General features: G+C 48.6%; 1 protein-coding gene across 2 annotated transcripts in view; it reads right to left on the bottom strand.

Moving 5' to 3' along the window:
* Window positions 1-16,363, bottom strand: part of MYLK4 (myosin light chain kinase family member 4) — a 282,708-nt gene that overhangs the window by 170,225 nt on the left and 96,120 nt on the right. The gene's annotated exons all lie outside the window — the stretch shown is intronic.

Genomic DNA, 16,363 nt, shown 5'->3' on the forward strand with positions numbered 1-16,363 from the left:
GTCACTCTGAACAGAAACCCCTGGGTGATATGTGAAAAACTATGTACAGGCGGCTATGAACACACCAAATGCAACTGAAAATATACCACACACTTCCTCTCCACCGGAGTGCATGAACACCTGTGGGCAAACATTGTTCTATGGGCGATCATCAGCAAAACCTTTGATAGACTGCTGGAATGGCTGCCCTACACACTAAATTGCAGTACAATGTAAACATTGAGCCTCATGCAAAAGTGGAAATATGTGCCCAACCGCCAGTGATGGGGTGAATGGAAGTCCCGGAAGGGTCTCAACGACAGTTGCGCATGTGCAGCAGAGTCGGGTAGAATTTCTGGACTTCACCTATCTGTCGAGGGAGTGCGGAATGAGAATTGGAAACCCCCTTAGTGGCAATAGGCGGTAGCTGTCTTATCTCAAACCACAGAGCCCTTTTATTGTTCTAAATCAGGCACATTGTATCCGTTCCCCGGTTGAAAGACAACATGAATAGAGGAACAGGTCAACAGGTCAACAGGAAGAGGCACAGCATTAAGCCCTTATTGGAGCCCAGATGTATGCATATAGCAGAGATAAAATGTGCAATGCAGTATGGAATTAACTGTCTCTCTTCCTCATCTCAGGCATATCATCATATGGGTGAGCCCAACCATCACAGTCACCCATTGCCCAGTTGAGAGTTAACATGAAAAGAGGAACGGGCTACTAGATAGAGTCAGGCAAAGCATCAAACACTTATTGGAGATATGAATGAACAGTATAGTGAAGACCTTCAAAAGTATATGAGTTATGCATATTGCAGATATCCACCCATGTGCAGTTTAATGTGGCATTACCTCTTCATTGTCCCCGTCCTATAATAATGAGGGTGAGCCCACCTATGACAGACACCCATGCAAGTAATCAACTTTATTATTTATTTATATATTTATTTATTTTTGGATCCTTATACGTAACCTCCTCCTTGCAAAGAAAACTATAAGACTTCGCCCATCCCATGAGCTCCTGATGTTTGTCTGCCTGTGAAAGGCATGCACATAAGTATGTTGAGGGTTAACTGCTTTTGGGAGTTGAATAGTCTGATGTTAAGACGCTCCACTTTCCTGGCGACTGGGGGTGTACGGTTACTGCCACACTACATGAAGCACAGGTGACTGCCTGCGCTGGAGGAGACCCCCAGAAGGCCCATGAGAACTGTACACTCTAAAAGACTCCAGTTAAGGGTTCTGTGACAATGATTTGTGTTATTGTTAAGTACGCGATCTCTGCATATCTGCTAAAATGTCAGAAGCCTTGCGGAAATGTAGCGAGAAGAGAAGCAAGAACTCACTTTTTTCTCATGGGGGCATACGCATAAAACACTCCCACAGACATGATTTCCTTGCACCAATGATTGCTACTCCTAGTGCTCCAGCTCCAGTGTTACCAGTGCTGGACCTGCCTGGCTGCCCTGTTTCTCCTTCTCTGGATCTCCCTGTTCCTCCCCCGACTCAGTGTTCCCAGCCCTGGTTCTCTGGTTACAGTTTCAGAAGCCATGAGAGAAACCATTTGAAGCTTTCCTTAACAAAATAGGTGTTCCCAGAGAAGGGCCATCTGCTGAGCGTTCGATGCTCAAGAAGCCTATGGGACTGAGTGATGACCTACATGAAGCATCAGGCAAATAGATCAGAAGAGTGGTCCTTGAGGAGGCTACAGCCTACCTATGCTTTGGATTTCCAGGATATTTAGCAACCCTCTTCCTCCGAGATGATTTGAGTCTTCCAGCTCAAGCTCCTGTACTGGTAGAACTCCTGGTCATACAACATGTGAAAGATCGCTTGTCCATGGAGTTTAAGGAGCCTGAAAAGACCAGGATTTCTAGGTTCCTCACAAGATAGCAATCACTTTCGAAACTCAATCTGGACTTTCCAGCAATCCTGCAGGAGTTTTCATTGCTTCCGTCACTCTCCGGTAGTTCCTCCCTTTTCACAGGATGCACCCCCCTTGACCCAGTGGACAAGAAAGTAGAGGCATCACTTAAGAGGGCCAATGCCTCCACCAACGTTGCTGTGTGAGAGGCAATCTACTCTGATTAAAGACAGTCATTGTTAGAGAAGTTCAATGCCATCTTGGTGATTCAGAGGATAGATCCGACTGCATGGACCGCCTCCTTAGGTTGCACAAGCAAGTGCATTTCCTTTGAGACATTGCTTGGCTTTTGCTTCCCCTGTAGGTGCAAGGTTGCTCCATCAGAAGCTTTGCAGCCTCATGGTTGGGGGCCTGGGAGTCTCTACTAAGGAAATGTATTAAACTTGGGCATTAGCCACAATTTTGGCAAGTGGTTGATTCAGGCTCTGGGTGGATACCTGTGGATATGGCTTTCACCCCTGGTGTGGGGGGGGGGGGGGGCAGGCTTGACCGGTAACGGCCTGCCAGCCTGAGCCATGGTAGGCACGAACAAAGCGAGGGCCTTGGCGAGGGCTGTGAGCCGTTACCAGCCATGTCCGCTCCCCTGCCCCACCAGGGGGTGAAAGGCATTTGCCCCCCAGGGTTTATCCGGGGTGCAAATTATTTCTTTTTCCCCTGAGGAGATTCACACTGCTTGCGCTGCCAATCTCCTGAGGGAAAACAAAGAGAAAAGATTTCTGTCGCCATAGGGAAAAGGGACTAAGTTCCTTTTCCATTTCCATGTTAGCAGATGGGATCGGAAGGAGCGTGGGTACTGGAGCTCAAAGCTCCGGTCTCGCAGGTAAATTGGGAGGGGGCGGGGAAGGGGTTTAGTTGGTTTTGGAGGTAGGAGAAATAGGGAGACCCCACATAAAAAAATTGCACCACCCGGGGAAGGGCATTGAGTGGATGGAATAGCGGATGGACAATGTCTATTCTCGCCCGCTGGTCCAGCCACCTGATTGGCTAACCTTCCCCGGGTGCGTGTTTTACAGCAGTTCTGGCATTTGGGTCTGATTTTTCCTCACGATTGAAGGACATAGACGAGGAAGAGTTAGACTTGGAGTTATGAAGATCACCAGTAAGTAATGTAGGCATTTCTGAGCAAAGGGGAAGCCATGATTGACATAAAACTGGTGTGTGTGTGTACTTGTCCTTGAAATGGATGACAGCAAAAGAAACCTGTTTCACTGTTTACCTGAAAATAATAGGTCAGACAATCCAAACAACGACACATAAAGAGCAATTGATTGATTAAATATGGTGATTAATTAATGCAGCCATGCAATAAGAATTGTTTCCCTATGTGTTTAGTTATGGTTATGAAGGAGCCACAGAGACTGACACATACTGCAGGCCATGTAATTACGATTACATTCAATATTTTTTCATTCTTTATGGTAATGTTTTTCACATTTTTGGCACATATGACATGATTATCAATGATGTATAATCAAAACCGTTTACTAAGCAGCAAAGAACTACCGTATTGGCTATGACTTAACTAATGCAATCCTTTTATTGTGGTACTGCCTAAGTGACAAATTCTACAGCTCCACACTAGACAAAACGCTACCTCATATCTGGTCAAAGGCTTAGACCATGGACCTGCAATCTTTGGCTGGGCATCCATCAGGCTCATACAGCATGGCGAATGGTGAGGAGTTATAAGAGTTATAGTCTAGATGGGCCCTCTATTGTCTCCAAGTTAGAGGAAGTATCCTCCTTAAATTTGGACGCTTGACCCACAAATGCATCAATGACAGTGATCTTCAAACTCTTTCATGCCAAAGCTCCTATAGCAAACATTTTGAAGTCTGGACCCCTCTGCCCTAGGTCAAATGGTGGCTCACGGTAGGGGGTAGGAGAAGGAGTTATAGAAGGGACCTCAGAGGTTGCGGTTTGGTGGCTTGCACAGAAACCACCTGTCACTAGTCACAAGGCTGCTGGTAGAAGGTGGTGTACCTCTCTCACATGAATACCACGCAATCTGTTGAGTCTCCATCAAGTAGGCAGTCATGTTTTGGAGGGAGTTCTCAATGAAGTTGAAATTAAAGAGAGTTATGGATTATGCTCATGCTGTTTAACGTTTCCCTTTCTCCCACAGTCCTCTTTTTAGTCTTGCTTCTGACTCTTTCTTTTACTGTCCCTCTCTGGTTTTCTCACCTTCACATTTGCAGTCTCCTTTTGCTTTCTACGTCACTCACCCTGCTGCTCTGTCTCTTAAATCTCCCGTGCAGTCTCTCCACACCCGCCTACCCTGTCTCTCTCTTCCATGGCCCACCAGTATTGTCTCTCATTTATTCTATCCCTCCTTTTTTATCTCTCCTCCCTATTTCTCCCTTTCTCTTTATCCATCCAGTTGTGTGTAACCAATTTCTCCCTGCTGCTCTCTCCCTCTCTTTCTCTCTCTCTCTCTTTCTCTCTCTCTCTCTCTCTCTCGTTTTTTTGGGATGACATTTGTATCTGTCCCTCCTCTTCTGGCTCTCACTTGTTGTGGTTCATCCTGTTCTTTGGCTCTCCTTTCTATTTCTATTGTTCCTTCCCTCCCTCAAATTCTATCTCTTCTCTACTCTCTATCTCTCTTTGAATGATCTCTCTCTCGTTCAGTTCCTCATCATTCTCTCTCCCTCTCTCTATTTCTGTCCCTCCATCCCTTGCATTCCCTTCAGTTCTGATTCTCCTCTACCTCCCTCACTTTTCTCTCCCTCGTTTTGTTGCTCCCAACTCCCTTCCTGCCTGAAAATGCAATGCTTGTCGGCCCTGTCTTGCTTTCTACCTTGTGTTCTTGTTATCTTCCTCCTTCTCAACATGTCCTTGCTCTTACTTCCTCCTAAACTGGCATTTGTTTCTGTCTTTTCTTTGCACTGCCTATGTTATTATTTGTGTGACGCAGAGCTCGCAACTAGTTCCAGGTGAGGTGAGTTTAATACATCCAAAACTGTTTTTCCTTGGCATTCTGGTACTTAACGTCCAGCATTTCTAATAGAAAAGGCAAAACAACAAGCCCCATAATGCAAAGAAAGAAAGGAACTGGAAGGGCAACACTCTCCTTACAAGGGTTTAGGTAAGAGCTCTGCGAGACCTGTTCCTCTCCCTCACTCATTCTGTCTCCCTCGCACACCTCCCCTACCACAGAACTTCCCATTCTGTCTCTCCTCTCCATCTTCAGTCTATCCTCCCATTCTATTTCTCTTTTTCCCTTTCAGATTTTGCCTCTCCTTTGTCACCCAGATCCCTTTATTTGACATTTGTTGGCATATGCAGCCCATATGGTCCAATGCAGACAAAGGACTTAAAGACCTACTTCTGTTTTTGACTGAATCACTTGTGTGTGTCCTTTCTGTCTCTTCTGTCTCTTTATCCTGTTTCTGGTTCCACGTTACTTTTCTTACATTGTAGCTCACATTTTGGTTGTCTCTCTCCCTGTCTCTCACAGGGAACAGGTCAATCACTCTCTGTTTTAAGAGAGAAAGCCAGAGTAGGACAAACAGAGGAAGAGCAATAGAGCGCCAGATGACACCTGTAAGCCTAACACAGGGAGATAAGGTGGGCAGGCCACCGTCTATGCCTCCCTGTGGCACCAATGAAAAGGAGCTATCCAAAGCTGCTACTTGATTGATGCCTGTAAAAGTTCTGTATCCAGGATCATGAGGGCCTCCATTAGGCTGAGCATCAGTGGGGCTCTCTGTGTGAGAGAAAGGCTAACTAACCCTCCACGGGCTGAGCATGGAGGGATGTGTGTCCCGTCACAATATGCTGCTTGTGCTCCCCCCAGGCCGCGTGCCCCACTTAATTTGAGAGTACCGCCGGTATGTCTGGAAACCAGAGGTTTACTGGTACATGCCAAAATGTGAACTGAGCACCCCACTAGTATATGTTCTGAGAGTTCTCAGTAATCGGCTCACAGGTTCACCATGTAGTGCAGTTTAGGAAATCTTTTTCTAAAACAGTCTCCCACCGTCACTACAGACACACTGTGGCGAATCAACTTCTGGGGCACCAGTGGTCCAAGGATGAATATCGGTTTCTAAACCATCAATCAGCCTCACACCTCTAGTACATCCGAAGGGATCCGAACAGATTGGAAACACAAGTAAATTATAAACCTCATTGTCCAATTTTGGTAACGTGGATCGAATAGCAGTCTTATCTGTGCAAGGTCGGGGATCGTGGTTAGTTGCATCACAGCAACAATACAATTATTACCCAATGATAAAAGGGACTGTCCAGTCAAGGTTGTATAAAAATATCTACTTCATTATTATTACAACAGACAGTTCTAGCACACTACAAAATAAAGCCCACCCTGCAAAGGAACATAGAGGACAGACAAGACAGTTTCACAAAGGAAAGGGATGCACTCTGGATACTGACAGGAGGGTAGTCGGTAAAGCAATCAGTCTTAACTGTTCAAGGATATTTGGTTTCAGCACCAACGGAGTAAGGGGTCGTAAATGTCACCAGGGGCCTTCGGAGAAGGACCAGGGTGGCAGAACCACAATGTACGCAGTGCTTCAGATGATCTTGATGCTCGACAGCGTCGAGTCGGTTCCAGGATGCTTTGCAGCTCCTGCGACAGAGTTCAAGATGGGAGACAGCTGCGGGTATCAGGTGGCAGGCAGTTCGGCCAGCAAAGCTGGCCGGACGGCTGCAGGCTAGCCTACACGGTGGCTCTGGGTCAAGAATTGTTGTTCCTGTGCTGGTTAGCAGATCTGGAATGGCTTTAGTGACTGCAGTGTGACAACAGTCAGTGGTGCAGCCGGTCGCGGTTCGAGGACTCGACTGTCTCGAAAATGTCCTTAAAAGATGGACGCTTGTTGATGCTTGTTGTGGCACTCCTCCTAGCTTCTTTGAAGGGCTTGTGTCATCCTTTAAGGCGGATGGCCGAAAGCTGTGGAGAGTGTTTGCAGGCAACGGTCTTGTCCTTTGTTCTGAAACTCTCTGGCACTTCCCACCTATGAAGCTTGCTGGCAGAACCTAGCAGGGCACACTGTGTGCTGGCTGGGTACCAGTTCTGGAGCAGCTGGACGGGTCCTCTGAGGTCGGTATCACCCTCTGTTCCCAGGGAGATGTTTAGGGGAGTGATCTTGCTTCCCTCTTGGAAATCCTGGCCTTCCTCCACTGGCAGAAGCTGTAAGGCAGACTGTACATCCAGCCAGGGTCCAAATGAGTCCTTACTCCTTTCGAAGGATAATCTCCCGAAAAAGGGGATTCAACCCTCTTTAAAGCCAAATGGGCTGCAGTGATTGCTGCAGGCTAAGCCTACCTTAATGATCAATCCTGGGTCCCCACCAACAATCTTCTGTTATGAGTAAGGTCATAACAAGAGTGTTTTGCACCAGGAAAGGTAAGGGGTGACAACATGTACTACTAAGTCCCACCAGTCTGTCTGTCTGTTGTGGATCAAACTGTGTCTGTTGTTAATTGAGCTCTCTGTGACTCCCATTCAAAGCGCAAGTCTCCCTTGTAGTCTGTGGTGAGGGCAGATTTTCTGTCTTCATAAAATCACATATTTCTTCCCTCTGAAAGGCGGTTCCCTGCAGGGGTTGCCTACTATAAATAGTTGTCTCAGACATGACATTAATTGCCCTTCATACAGAGGGGTGGGAGCTGTTGCGCCCTCTGCTGGGCCTCTACATGGGCCTTCTACAGACGACACAGGAGCCATGTCTCTAAACAACCTTCTCTTTATTCTCCTTCCTCCAACTGTCCCCTTTCTCCTGCCGTCCCTCCCCTTCCTCCCGCCTCCCGTTCCCTCCCCTTGGCCCGGGTCCTTCCTCCTAAAAGGGGCTTGTCATGTTTCCCTGGTAACACCTCCCCCCCATTTAACATGAATCTTCCCGGGCTATATTTATTCAATCAACCGTTGGGGTCTCCTTATGGTCCGATGAGGCCTGCCACGTGACTTGCGGGTCTCGCCCGTATTTTCTCGTTGCGGTTTTCGGTATGCCTCTTCGCCCCCTGCTCCTTCCGTCTCGGCCACCTCGTCTTCCTTTGGTTCCAGTTCCTTCAGGTATAACTCGTGGCGTCATCTCGCCGTGGTCCCCGTTGTAGTTATCACTGGTCCTTTGTCCACTGTCACTAGGAGGGGATCTGCGTGGTCTAGTGAATTCCTCTTTTTGCATTGTCTTTGGTGCTCTATGGCAGTCTCCTTGATCGGGAGTTGAGGCTCCTTGGCCTTTTGTTTGTGGTCTGCCCTTTCCCTGGCTTTCCTTGTCTCTCCAGCATCTTGCTTAGGCATGTAGTCCTTCACTTGGGTGACTTTGAATGATATGTACTGGATGTCGATGAGGGCACGCGCTAGTGCCTCCGATGGCTGAGACGGCTCCGCCCTATGGCGGGACTCGGTACCATGTGGATGGTGGCGGGTACTCTGCGGTCTCCGTGAGTTGGGTCACAGTGGGACTGTCCTTTTGGCTGTGGCGGCTGTGCTGTTCCCCACTGAAATACGTAGGCTTGGGACTTGCCCAGGGGGTATGCTTCCTCTCTGGTTTGATAAAGTTGCTTGTTCATGACGTTGACTGTAGCCTCTGTGTTCACAACAAACGGCTTGTGCAGGTTTCCAATCCGGACTGTGACCTTGGGTGCCATGGTGTCATCTGACGTGGTGCTGATCAGTCTCCCGTATTCTCCCTTGCACCCGTCATGGGAGTGGTAGTGGTCCCCCCCACCCCCGGTTTCGGCATCTCGTAAGGCTCTTGATGTTCATATGACTCATGATCGTCTCTCGGGACGGGATGAGAGCATGCGCCATGCTCCTGATCAGGTCCGTACCTCCCCGTGTGCCTTAACTCAGGGTAGAGTAGGTGCTTGTGCCTGAGTGGGCTGGGAGGATAGTTGTATGCATCGGAGTGACACCTGGGTGGGTCGACTTTTATGGCCTCAATGGCCCTCATGAAGTCTGGTCTGGTCGCCGGTGGTGTCAGGTACCTCTCTTGGGGTGGCGTTTCCTGGTCCCTTCCGTGTGTTGGCCAGTCGTTGGGCCCTCTTGTTTGTTCTGGTCGTCTGGTCGGGATTGGTGGTGGTGCCGGTCGGTGTGCGGGGGGTGCAGGCAGTCTCTCTTTGCACATCGCCTGGAAGTGGTTTTCTTGGCCACATCGCATGCATCTCTGACCCATGGCCGGGCATGGTCGTCTGTCTGGGAACTCAAATCCGCACCTGTAGCATTGTTTGTCGCTCAGGGTTTGATGCTGTGGGCCTCTGAGTCCTTGTCTTCTCCAGGATCCTGTAGTCCTAGTGTACCCCGGCTGTCCTACTGCAAGGGCTAGGATGGTGTCACGCTTTTTGGTGTTTTCAAAGGTGGCTGCCTGTATGTCAACTTGCTCGTGTATTCTTGCTAGGTCAAGGATTTCTTGTAGGGACAGGGGATTTTTGAGTAGGTGCTTTCTAAGCATCAATGAGGTGCACCCTTCAATGATCCTTAGGCGGATCGCCTCTTTATCATTAGAGTTGGCAAAGTCACAATGCAGGATCTTTCTCTGCATACGAATGATGAATTCCCCTATGGATTTGTGAGGGAGCTGTGTGCATTGGTTGACGCATGGAGTTCATAGTCCCTGTTGGGGAGTACTATCAGTTTGTCGTTGATTGCTGCGAGAAGGCGTTGGTATGTGTTTCTCTCCTGTGTGGGGACAGTTTTCATTATCCCCTTGATAACCTTTCTTGAAAGATTGGCGAATATATCCATCTTGTTGGGTGAGTCGTTGTCTCCCACCGCCTTCATAAAGTCCTCAAACTCTTCGACCCAATCCTCCCATCTCTGGCCTTGATCGTGGTGTAGGTGGAGGGCAAACGGGTTGGGCCATCGTAGAAACGTGGTGTGGGAAGCGGGCTATAGGTTTGTAAGGGCATGTGCCCCTGTGTCGGCAGCTTGCTGTGCCTGGTCAACCATGTTGATGGGTTGTATGGTCTTGGCGTTTTTTGTCACCGTCGGCGTAATGTTGTTTTCCTGTGGGGGCCTCTACCTCCTCGGCTGAGGCAGTGGTGTCGCTTGCAAAGTTGGTTGTGGAACCTCCCTGTGGTGTCTCAAGGGGAAAATGGTGATGTGGCAGGTCTCTGCATTGATTGCGGTGCCTCGTTGCTCTGCGTAGTTGCTGAGCCACAGTTCGGGCAGGTGTAGCTATTGGTGCCACTTAGAACATATATAGTGGGCTGTGGGCACCTGTGCTGGTGCATGGTAATCATGTGGGTGGTGTGAGGCTGGGCTTCTCCCCTCCACTGCACTGCTCTTAACCACTGGTACTCTGCTGGGCTCATCCCTGCTGCTGGGCTTGGCACACCGGCCGCTTCTCCCCTGAGCCGGTCTCACTCTCCTGGAGTCTTCTTCGCTGTGCTGGGCGCTGGACGCCCGTCAATCTGCTGATCCTCCTGATCACCATGTGCGGTTCCTTCTGCTGGGCTCCTCTGACCCACCTTTTCGTCAGTTGTAACTGCTGGGCTCTGCTCACCCTCCTTTCTGCTGTCATGCTGATCCTCCGGATTGCTGTGTTTGGTTCCTTCTGCCGGGCTCCTCTGACCCTCATCACTGCTGGGCGCTGGGCGCGTTGTGCTGCATGTATGTTGGCTGTGCTGGGCTTACTTCGCCCACCTATGCACTCCACATGATGAAACGTGAGGGTCAGTCAGACCTCATCGCTAGTTGTTGCACCCTTTGCTGAGCCCCCGCATGGGCCTTCTACAGACGACATGGGAGCCATGTCTCTAAACAACCTTCTTGTTATTCTCCTTCCTCCAAATGCCCCCTTTCTACCGCCGTCCCTCCCCTTCCTCCCGTTCCCTCCCCTTGGCCCGGGTAACAGGAGCTAGCCTCAAGTTGACACATTGCCTATCAAAGAGGTGTTAGTTTCCTGTCCCTTGTATTAGTTCTGTGAGCAGGCCTCTTCGCTGGCCTGCTTTCATTTAACTCTCATCAGTATGCGCTGCCACCACACAGAACTTAGACAATAGAACATGACACATCCATGGAGCCTTTGATATTTAATTAGGCTGGCCATGGCAGTGGAAGGTGGTGCCTTCCCCCTTCCTGAGGTGCTTTGATGTACCCGTGGCTGTCACATTTCAGCTAAATGTGACAGGGAGGACTGCGCCTGTAGGCTGTGTCCCCCTGGGTATACATTACTATGCGTTTGTTGTGCAGTGAAAATAGTAAAAAGTGTGCGGATTAGCCCTACACATTTTCTTACAAAATTTCAAAAAAACCCAGGTGAGCGCACACTCGCCATGCGGGTGGTCAAATTCCTCAAATGACGCCCAACCGCAACATGCGAGCCACCACCCTATTGAGGGTCCGGTTCGTCATCAAGGTGAAAGTACCGGCTGAGGCCATCTGCATTTCCATGCTGGAAGCCTGGCTTGTGCTGGATGTACATATTTAATCCCTGTAGGGACATGGCCCAAAGTAAAAGCTTAGGATTCTCCCCTTGCATGGCCATTAACCATCGCAGAGACCGGTGATCTGTCTGGAACATAAAGTGCGACCCAATGATGTAGGGTTTCATCTTCTTTTATAGCCCATACGACCGCATACACCTCTTTTTCTAGGACAGCCCAGTTTCTTTCCCTTTTTGTCAACATCTTGCTAATGTAGGCAACAGGTTGCTCTACCCATTCAGAGTTCAGCTTCGCTAATACTGCTCCAAACCCAAATTCACAGGCGTCTGTCTGGATAATGAACTCCTAACCATAGCCTGGCATTTTCCAAACTGGAGCCCTGCACAAGCCATCTTCCTGAAAGGAGGTTTGACAGGCGGGGGTCCAAATTACCTTCTTTGGCATTTTCCTGGAGGTTATATCCTTAAGGGGCATGCCAATGGTCCCATAACCTCTGATGAACGACTGGTAGTACCTGGTGAGCCCTAAAAAGGTTCTCACCTGCGTCTGTGTGGTGGGGATGTTGCAATCCTACACAGCATGTACATTTGCTTTGAGAGGTTATTTCTTACTGCCACCAACTAGGTGGCCTAGGTAAGTCACTGTGCCCTGCGCTATCTGGCACTTAATGGCCTTGATAGTCAGACCTGCATTCTGCAGCGCCTGAAGCACTTGTTATGATATGATATGATATGAGATAACATGGCATTTATAATGCACCTATACACAAGTCTTTCAAGGCGCGATAAGGTGTGATAAGTGATCCTCCCAGGTGTGGCTGAAGACAGCAATGTCATCTAAATAGGTGACATTGAAGTTTTCCAAACCAGACAAAACCTGGTTAAAAATCCGCTGAAAAGTGGCAGGGTCATTCTTCAATCCGAAGGGCATCACAGTGAACTGATAATGTCCTTCCGGGGTTGAGAACGCTGACGTCTCTCTCGCTCCATCTGTCAAGCCGACCTGCCAATACCCCGCTGTGAGGTCAAAGGTATTCATGTACTTGGAAGCGCTGAGCTTGTCAATGAGCTCATCTCCGCGAGGAATGGGGTGAGCATCTGTCTTTGTGACCGAATTGAGCCCCCTGTAGTACACACAAAAGCAAACTTCAGTCTTCCCACCACTGGTCTTTTTAGGGACCAGTACCATTGGGCTAGCCCAGAGGTGTGGAATGGCTCTATCACTCTTAGGGGCAGCATCTTGGAAACTTCCAACTTGATGGTGTCCCTGACATTATCTGACATACAGTGAATCCTACTCTTCACCGGCTTACTGTCTCCAATGTCCATATGATGTTTGCACCAATCTGCACAACCGGGAGTCAGAGAAAGCAGACGGGAGTCAGAGAAAGCAGTCTGTCAGTTGCTGTTCTGAAAGGTCTGTTGCAAGGTTTACACCTTCAACTGACCCATCTTCAGTGTGTAAGAGGTCTGGGAGGGGATTGGTCTGCTCCTCAGTCTCTACGTCAGTCACTAATGCCATGACCATGTCAGTGTAGACTGTCACTGTGGGCTTCTGGTTGTGCCAGTACTTCATTATCTTCTGACTGGCCTTTAGGTTCTTTGTTCACTATTCCATGTACTTTCCCATTCTAGACCGAAGTCTGAGTACATAGTCCACCAAATCTCGTGACAGGGATGAGGGTTTGCTTTCCCATCCCTCTTTCACTAGACTGAAGGGACCTCGTACAGGGTGTGCAAACAGAAGCTCAAAGGGGCCAAACCCTACTCTTATCTGTGGCACCTCCTTGTAGGCGAACGGATGGCATGGCAGGAGAAAATCCCATTTCAGGGTCTTGTTGAACTGCTAAACAAGCCCATTGGTTTGTGGGATGGAAGGATGTAGAGAACCGGTAGGTTACTCCACACTCTTCCCACATAGCCTTCATACAGGCTGATATGAAGTTTGATCCCCGGTCAGAAACGACTTCCTTGGGGAATCCAACATGGGAGAATATCCCAATCACAGCCTTCGCAATCACAGGGGCTTGGATGCCCCTTAGAGGGACAACCTCGGGGTATCTGGTGGCGTGGTCGACCACCACCAAGTTAAATCTGTTCCCTGAGCTGGTTTGAGGATCCAAAGGACCCACAATATCCATGCCTATTCTCTCAAAAGGCCGACCAACCACAGGTAGTGGAATTAAGGGGGCCTTTGTGGCACCACCTGACTTGCCAGACGCTTGACAAGTAGGGCAGGACCAGACAAATTCCTTAACCTTTACGTCAAACTGCAGCGAGCAAAAGTGCGCAGGCAACCAGTCTGATGTCTTAGTCACTCCCAAGTCACCGGCTAAAGGAATTTGGTGTGCCAAATCCAAAAGGAACCTTCTGTGGCATTGGGGAATCACCAACCTTGTGGTGCCCTCGCGCTCAGAATCTTTTGGCTCACTGTACAGGAGTCCATCCTCGCAGTACACTTTGAAAAGGCCAGGGGGCTCGTCCTTAGCCTGCTCCTCCACCTGCTTCCACAGATCCGCCAGAGTGGTACACTCTTTCTGGGATGCGAAGAAGTCAGTCTGACCTGGGCCCCCAGCTGATGTAAACTCATCCAGTTTGGGCAGGCCCTTCAGATCTGCACCCACCTGGTCCTTCATTTTAGGTTTCTGTGCTGCACCATGCAACTCTGAAGTCACTGATTCCCCTGCTACCAAAGGAGGGTCCTCAGTGGCTACTAGCCCCTCTCCCGCAGAAGTAGGCGACTCAGTAGTCTGTGGAGCTGGACTAGCGGCATCCCTTTCCTTCATGAAACTGTCTCTCCTCTATGTTCATTTACAGGGTGGGCTGTATTTTGTAGTGTGCTAGAACAGTATGTTGTAATAATAATAAAGTAGATATTTTTATACAACCTTGACTGGACAGTCCCTTTTATCATTGGGTAATAAATCGCTGTGTTGCGAAGATAAGCCTGTCGCTCCGTCCACGTTACCAAAATTGGACAAGGAGGTTTATCATTTATTTGTATTTCAAATCTGTTTGGATCCCTTCTGGTGTACTAGAGGTGTGGGGCTGATTGTTGTCTCTGTGCTGGTTGGAGGATCTGGAACGCTGGTTGAGGCATCTCGGATGGCTTTAGTGACTGCAGCATGACAACAGTCAGTGGTGCAGCTGGTCGCGGTTTCAAGGGCTAGACTGCCTCAAAAATGTCCTTAAAAGATGCACACTAGTTGATGCTTGTTGTGGCCCTCCTCCTAGCATCTTCGCAAGGCAGGCAATGGGCTTGTCCTTTGTTCAGAGACTCTATAGCACTTCCCACCTAGCAAGCTTGCTGGCAGTACATAGCAGGGCACGCTGTGCACTGGCTGGGTACTGGTTCTGGAGTGTCTGGACAGGTCCTCTGAGGTCGGTATTTCCTTCTGTTGCCTGGGAGATGTTTAGGGGAGAGATCTTGCTTCCCGCTTGGAAATCCTGGCCTTCCTTCACTGGTGGAAGCTGTAAGGCAGACTGTACCTCCAGTCAGGGTCCAAATGAGTCCTTCTTCCTACTCCTTTCAAAGTTGTCGGACGATCTCCCAAAAGAGGGGCTCAACCCTTTTTTAAAGCCAAATGGGATACAGTGATTGGTGCAGGCTAAGCCCACCTTACTGAACCAATCCTGGTTCCCACCAACAATATTCTGTGATGCGTGAGATCATAACCAGAGTGCTTTGCAACAGGAAAGGTAAGGGGTGACAACATGTACTACTAATTCCCACCCATCTTCCTGTCTGTTGTGGATAAAAGTGTCTTTCTGGTTAATTGAGCTCTCTGTGACTCCTGATCAAAGCACAGGTCTCCCTTGAAGTTTGTGGTGAGAACAGACTTTCCTCCATCAAATCACATACTTCTTCCCTGCAGGAAAAACAAAACTTATTCTTCCAAGGAGAGGCACTGTGACAACTGGTGAGTTAGTAAATAAAGATACAAAACTCAAATTTACAATCTGTGTTTTAATCACAGTTGTGCTGCGATTTTGCCCAAACTTTGCCAACACGTGTTTTGACCCTTCCTAGGTCTTTTTCAAGGTAAGGCTATAATATTAAGCACTACGGTCGCCTAATCCCATATATCAATGGTTTTGTTAAACCATTGACAGGTAAAATGTATATATCATGCGAACATTCCCTCGATTTAACTGAAAAAGTATCCTCCAGACCGGAGCTTCTGTGCTGATTAACCTTGATACCGAGTTGCAGCGGCGTCACCAGGAATCAAATTTAGGAGGGGCACAGAGGGGGCCAAAGACAAAAGTAGGGGGGCACAGACAAATGTAGGGGGAGAACATGGTCACTGCTTGTCTTAGGTAGGGGGGCAAAGGAGGGGCAGGGGGTTTTACAGGGGGGCCCTGTCCCCCCCAGACTCCTCCCTAGCGACGCCACTGCCGAGTTAGTGCTCGAGATGCAGATACCAAAAGTTATAGCACAACGTCATTCAAAGATTTGTGTATTTAATAAGATTTCAAACTGCGGTTCCAACGGTTCCAAGTTGGACGACCAACTCCATTTACTTTTTGCACGAGAACATTTTTAAAGATACAGAGCCGTAGAAGAATCCATCATCATTGGTCACTTAGTACCAGGCGGTACAGCGGTCGGAACTATGTATATTTGCCCCATTTTACTTTTAAGCGATTTTTAAATTCTAAGCTCAGGGAGCAGCCATGTCTTATTTTACCAACCAAGATGTTTCAACATGCAAGTCAGGCTTCTTTCCTCTGCCAAACAATGTTTTTTATGCATCCTCAGTTTCTGTAAATGACTTTGACTATAGAAGCCATTTACAGAAAACCTTTCAGTCACAATGCACAAGGACACAGCACCTGACGACCAACAGAAGATGATACAAGGCCATGCAAGATGGGAGATGTAGTCCAAAGTAGGCTTTAACTAGGCTTGTATGGCTGCAGCCAGGAAGGATGGGGTCAGCACATCACCTGCTGAACAATATTTGTTTTGCAATCACACAATCCATTTATAACAAAAGACAAACAAGGCTCTAGCTTGGCCTGTGCACCCAATAAGGGGTTGTGGGGTGGTAATCCAGAAGCTTTGCCCTACTGCCAATGCAGTTAGAACTAAGGCAAAAATT

This window comes from Ambystoma mexicanum, chromosome 5p (genome assembly GCF_040938575.1).
Source record: "Ambystoma mexicanum isolate Mex_15411 chromosome 5p, UKY_AmexF1_1, whole genome shotgun sequence".
NCBI lineage: Eukaryota > Metazoa > Chordata > Amphibia > Caudata > Ambystomatidae > Ambystoma > Ambystoma mexicanum.